The sequence below is a fragment of the Oryctolagus cuniculus genome, chromosome 4 (genome assembly GCF_051225735.1).
Source record: "Oryctolagus cuniculus isolate XC-2025 breed Fujian yellow rabbit chromosome 4, ASM5122573v1, whole genome shotgun sequence".
Lineage (NCBI taxonomy): Eukaryota > Metazoa > Chordata > Mammalia > Lagomorpha > Leporidae > Oryctolagus > Oryctolagus cuniculus.
In genome coordinates this window covers 142,273,547-142,280,412 of record NC_142870.1, presented here as the reverse complement: position 1 = coordinate 142,280,412, position 6,866 = coordinate 142,273,547, and the positions used below count along the sequence as shown (strand labels likewise).

The window sequence follows — 6,866 nt, the reverse complement described above, 5'->3', positions numbered from 1 at the left end:
CTAATATACTAAAGTTTCTTTTTGAACTTCAAATCAATTTTGCATCAGATTAATACAGCTACACCAGCTTTCTTTGAGGTGGTGTTTGATAGATGCAAAGTTATAGTCTGGAATTTGCTATCTAAGGGTAGGCTAGCAGGCTGAAAACAAGCATAATTTCCCCATTATAGTCTTTTATATTTGCTTAAAATAGTCTGCAGGCATAACTACTTCACTAGGAAGCCTTAAAGTATTCTTAAGGTATTCAACTAACTGGATGAAGCCCATATCTCATTATTTAAGGTAATTTTGAGGTCAACTGATTGTAAATGTGAAATTTGTCTATGAAATATCTTTACAGTGACATCTAGTCTTAATGTTTGGCCAATAACTGGGCATTGTGGTCCAGCCAAGTTGAAACATAAAATGAACATTTACAACCAATTGAAAGACATTGGGGTCTGTCGCTCCCCTTCTTCGTGGAGGAACGACACAGGACCCTGCGCTGTTCTTTTGTCTGCTCGGCCCTCCCCGGGTTTGCTGCTGGTTCTTCCTGGGTTGGCTACCATCCCTTCCACCTCTGTGGAAGGGCGGTTCCCCCTGCCACTTTCCCCACTTCCGCGGGGGAGCGGCACACCGCCGGCCGGCTCTCTCGGGGGCTGCTCAGGTATTCCCTTTAGATGTTCCTGGTGCATGTTGTCTCTCTCCTCCTTTATAGTCCTCTTCCGCCAATCCCAACTCGGCTGCCCACACGCCGAGTATGCTGCTCTCCTCCAATCAGGAGCAGAATCAGCTCCTGCAGGTCATCACTCAAGTTGGCAAGAGACAGCTGCGTAGAAGCTGTTTCCTCCTCTCCCAGCGCCATATTGTGGGAGAGCAGATGCATAGAATAAGTCTTAATTCCAGTAACTTAGTCTAGTCCGAGTTGCTCCCCACAGGGGTCATTTCTCATTTTTGATTGTTGAAAATAAAAATTTTGTGAATAATCAAAAAAGTTTTCTAGATGTTTGGAATGGAAGCAAATCTTATATGACCATCTGATGTCATTCTAAATGTAGAGAGAATATTTAAGATGAAAGGGAGATAAGGCTTTGCACTACATTTGAACTGGTAAATCAATAACCTCAGTGGATTGCAGTTGTTGTGTATAAATAAAGTAATACCTAGATCAACCACTAACAAGCTATACAAAGAGATACACTCAAAAAACGCTATGAAGAAATCAAAATGTAACTCTGAAAAAATATTCAAGTAACTCACAGAAATTGAAGGAAAAGGAAACAGTGACATGAAAAACAGAATAAACAGGAAACAAAAAATTAAATGATAGACTTAAGTCTTAACAGAAATAATTACATTAAACATTAATGGCCTAAACACAGTAATTAAAAGATAAAGATTGGCAGAATGAATCAAAAATTGTGTTCCCAGGCTGGCATTGTTGTGCAGCAGGTTAACCTGCCACTTGGCAATACTGGCATCCCATATGAGCACCAGTTAGAATCTTGGCTGCTCCACTTTTGATCCAGCTCCCTGCTAATATGCCTGGGAAGGCAGTGAAAGATAGTCCAAGTACTTGGGTCCCTGCCACCTATGTGAGAGACCTGGATGGAGATCCAGGCTCCTGGCCTAGCCTAGCTCCAGCTGTTGCAGTCACACAGGGAGTGAACCAGCAGTTGAAAGACCTCTCTCTCTCTCTCTCTGCAATTCTACCTTTCAAATAAATAAATAAATAGATAAATCTTAAAAAAAGAATGCAAGATGCTACAGCACATCAACTATAGAATAAGATGTATCCTGCAAGGTGGCTGAATCGTAATTGGCATCTTTAAAGCTTTTGACAAGCATATGAATTAAATCTTCTGTGATAGTGATGAGTTCAGAAAGATAAAGCCAACGAATGCAAAGCAACCAGAGCATGAAGATTTGGTTCTGGTGTTGCTGTGTGGGGAGAACTTGGTATTTGAGGGGCCAGTTCCCGAAGACACTGGCATGGCTTGGATACCACGTCCTGGAGTTGCAGGAGGCCCTGGGGTTGAGCAGGGCTGCTGACAGAGGAGGACCAGCTGAAGTCACAATTCCCCAGCCTCTTGCTAGATTATCAGGCCCCATCTGAGAAATTGAGAGCCATCACTGCAGACAATGCCACAGGGAAGAGGCACCATAGCAGCTGTTGCTGTTGCTGCTACTGCCAGCATTGCTGGAGACCTGGGAGACTCTACACATGCCTATAAACAGAGCAATCCCACCTCCTGGCATTATGGCTCCTCTACCAGGTATGAGACCACCCACATGTCCACCAGTTGGGCTTCTTCTTGCTCAAGGGACACCAATAGGCATGTCCCTTCCAGGAATGAGACCCCCTCCACCAGGAATTAGAGGCCCACCTCCCTCAGGAAGGTGCCTGCCAAGACCCTAGGATACAGTCCATCAAAATCAGTAGCTTTGTTTTTCCCTGCAATGCATCTTGTGAAATTGTGCAGCATATGCATGAGCTTCCTGTCCCCACTTTCTGCCTTAATAATAGCTAATAATAAATGTTATGAGCAATTTAGAAAATAAAAACCATCTGGAAAACCTTCAGCTAACATAATCTTTGACAGTGAAAGATTAAAGTTTCCCTCTGATAGTGGAAATGAGGCATGTCCACCTTCATCACTCTTACTGAACATAGTGCTAGAAGTTCTAACCCATGCAATAAGATAAGAAAAGGAAATGAAAGTATTCATGTTGGAAAGGAAGACTAAAATTGTCATTGTCCTATTTTCAGATGATGAACTGTAGAAAATCTCAAGGGATCTTCATAAAAACTACAGTTGGGCCGGTGCTGCAGCTCACTAGCTTCCGCCTGCGGCGCTGGCACCCTGGGTTCTAGTCCCAGTTGGGGCACTGGATTCTGTCCCGGTTGCTCCTCTTCCAGTCCAGCTCTCTGCTGTGGCCCGGGAGGGCAGTGGAGGATGGCCCAAGTGCTTGGGCCCTGCACCTGCATGGGAAACCAGGAGGAAGTGCCTGCCTCCTGGCTTTGGATCGGCACAGTGCACCAGCCATGGCAGCTATTTGGCAGGTGAACCAATGGAAGGAAGACCTTTCTCTCTGTTTCTCTCTCTCACTGTCTAACTCTAACTCTGCCTGTCCAAAAAAAAAAAAAAATACAGTTGATTTCAGCAAAGTTGTAGGACACAAGATAAACATAAAATTCAATTTATTGCTATGTACTAGAAATGGACATAAGGACCTTGAAATTAGAATTGCTTAAAAATTAAATAGTTGTAAATATAGAAAAACATGTATAGGATTTATATGCTGATACCTACAAAAAGCTGATTAAATTAATCATGGAAGATCTAAAGAAATGGCAAGTTATAGAGATATACCAGGTTTATGAATAGGAAGACTCAATATAATAAACATATAAATTGTGCTCAAATTGATATAGAGGTTTAATGCAATTCCTATCAAAATTCCAGCAAAGTATTTTATAGATATAGGAAACATTATTCTAAAATTTTTGTAGAAAGGCAAAGAAACTAGAATGACTAAAACAAATTTGCAAAAAAAAATAAGTGAGGAATAAGTCTACCTAATTTGGAGATATAATATTATATAGCTATAGTAGTCAAGACTATACATACAGATAAGTGGAACAAAGAGAAAACCCAGAAATTAATGCACACAAATATATTCAGCCAATTTTAAAATTTTTATGTATGTGTATTTATTTGAGCGATGGAGAGAGAGAGAGAGAGAAAGAGGGAGCCCTTCCATCTCTAGGTTCATTCCCCCAAATCCTGTGATGACTGGGGCCAGGCTAAGGCCAACTCTGGGAGCCAGAAACTCAATCCAGACCTCCCACATAGGTAGCAGGAACCTAGTCACTGCAGGGATGATCACCTACTGCCTCCCAGGGTCTGCATTAGCAGGAAGCTGGAGTAAGAAGCTGGACTGGGCATCAAACCCAGATGCTGAGCCAAGGGACTCCACGATGTTGAATCAAGGCATGGGCATCTTAACTGGTGTCTTAACTACTAGGCCAATGCCCACTCCTGCCCAGCTGATTTCTGACAAGGGCGCAAAAATAATTCAATGGAAGAAAGAACTTTTTTTAACAAGTGCTGCTGGCATAGAAACAATAAAAGCAAAGCAAAGCAAAGCAAAAAGAACCTCACTCTAAGCCCCACACTTTGTAAAACATTAACTCAAAATATATGTGAATTTAAATGTAAACATTTTAGAAGAAAAGGAGAAAAATCTTCAAATCTAGAGATAGGGAAACTTCTTAGACTTCACACCAAATGCACAATTCATAAAAGGAAAATTCAATAAATTGGACTTCATCAAATTAAAAAAAACCTTTGCTTTGTGAAAGACTGTGTTAAGAGGATAAAAAGACAAGCTACAGATTGGGAGGAATATTTGTATAGCACATATCTGAGACAGGGCTAGTAAATAGAATTTATAAAGAAGCTCCAAAACCCAATAGTCAAACAAGTAATCCTATTATAAGATGAGCAAAAAACACAGAGAGATTATAGAGAAGGCATATTAGCACATGAAAAGATGTTCGACATCATTAGACACCAGGGAAATCAGTGTGCAGTGGTAATAGATCATTACACACTGATCAGAATGGCTGAACTACTGACAAGGATGTGGAGACGCTGGCCCACTCGTACACTGCAGAAGCAATGCTAAATGACAAGGCCATTGTGGAAAACAGTCTGGCAGTTTCTTAAAAACTAAGAATGCAACTCATACAAAAGTAAGCAATTGTGCATCTGGACTTCTGGTCCATTGTGTGTTCTTACAAAAACCTACACATAAATGGTATAGCATGCTTATTTGTAAAATCACGAACCTTGAAACATTCCGGATGTCCATCCACAAGTGAGTGGTTAAACACGCGGGCACATACAGACCATGGAATAGTAACCAGCAATGAAAAGGGATTAACTATGGATGTGTGTCACAGCCTGGGTGAATCATCAGAGCATTATGCTGAATGGGGAAAAAAAGCCAATCCCAGAGGGTTATATCCTGTATGACTTCATACCATATGTATGTGTGACTTGGCAAGATTCTAGAAGTGGCAAATGGGCTAATAATTGCCAGGAGTTAAGGATGGGTGAGAGGTAGGAAGACCTGGTTATAAAGGTGTGTGTATGTGTGTGTGTGTGTATATATATATATATATATATATATATATATAAAGGTGTGTGTATATATATATATACACACACACACATATATATACCATATATATATATATATATATATATATCACCATATATAAGGGGTCACTGTGGCCATGGCAAGCCTCGGTGCCTTCACTGTAGCAGGGCCAATGTCTTAGCTACGTTGTTATAACAGAGTCTGACAAGGTTACTGGGCAAAAGGGTAAATAGATCCCTGGGTTCTTTCTTAGAGCTGCGTGTGAATTTAGAGTGACCACGAAAGGAAAGGTTTAATTAAATATATGCATATCAGTACTTTGTTCAAATAATGTACTTTGTTATATGTAAAGCAGCTTACATTAAATATGAACTACTGCCCTAGATGTTTAAATACATATCTTTATTTAACTTTCTACTTTGAATTACTGCTAGACCTACAGGAAAATTGCAAACTAACAGAATTTCCATATATCCTTTACCTCTACCCTCCCAATTGCTAACATCTTGTATAATCATAGTCCAATGACCAGAACTGGCATATTAACATTGTCCAATACCATTCACTAAGTAAAGACTCCATTCAAATGTCAGCAACTCCTCCACTCTTATCTTTCTTCATTCCAGGATCTCACGTTGTATTTAGTTGTCATTTCCCCCTGGTCTCTGACAGTCTCTGGTTGTCCCTCTGTCTGTGTCTGTTCTTCATGGCTTCAATACCTCCCAAGATGGGTTCTTTTATGGGAGGTCCTTCATTAGGAACCTGCCCAGGATATCCTTGAACTGGGCTGAACGTTTGTGTGATGAAGCCATCTGAAAGTTTCCAGCTTCTGAAATTTGGGAAGCATTCCTAGGCTAAGCACAGGTCGGGGAGGGCAGTCACGCTGCTTCTGGGTCCAGGAGAACAAAGTTCTTTGTCTCCTGAACTTCTAGGTGTATCTGTGAGGGGAAGACCACAGAAGCACCAGATAGATTCCTGGAGCCCAAGTGCTGAAGGAACTTGTGCCCTTTTTCTGCATGAAGGCTCAGCAGGGTTGGGATGAACAGTAGAGGGATGGGGACGGGTGTGAGGGGTGTTTGGGGTAGACAGGCTCATAGCTGACATGGTAGAATGATTTCCTGTGTGCCTGGGGTTGTTGGGAACAAGGGCACTGGCTACACAGTGAGCTCCCTGGACACACAGGGGAGGGGACCTCTCACTGAGAGGAGACAAGAGACACCAAGGACATTATGTAAGTCTGCCTTATTCTGCCCCAGAACGCAGATGCATTCTCCAAACTAGCTACTCATCCAGCAGGACAGGGGCTCCCCTGGGGATCTGCTTTAAATTCTAGAAAATAAAGGTTTTCTGAGCTGTTGAGCTGTTGCTTGGGAGTCATGTTCCCTGATAAGTAGAGAAGAAACGACGGTGGATATTATGCATAACGATGTAGGGTGCACCTGGGTTGTGTGTGTGTGTGTGTGTGTGTGTGTGTGTGTGTTCTGAGCAGAGACAGCAGCATGTCCCAAGCCCTGCAGACAGCAATGCGCGTGAGTATTTGGGGAACTGAAGACCAGTCTCGGTAAAGCACACCAATTGGCTCCCTGTGTCAGGCTGGCTTTTGACTGCTACGATGGTTTCTCTTGCTACACAGCCCCATGTGTATAATGCACCAAGTCATGATGCCAGGAAAAACACCTCCCTAGGAAATGCCATTCCCACCTAAGTAATGGTGCTGC

At 42.1% G+C, this 6,866-nt stretch overlaps 1 pseudogene; it reads left to right on the top strand.

Annotated features, from left to right (window-relative positions):
- Window positions 1-1,740: 1,740 nt before the first annotated feature.
- Window positions 1,741-2,398, top strand: LOC100354200 (small nuclear ribonucleoprotein-associated protein N pseudogene; annotated as a pseudogene).
- The last annotated feature ends 4,468 nt before the right edge of the window (window positions 2,399-6,866 follow it).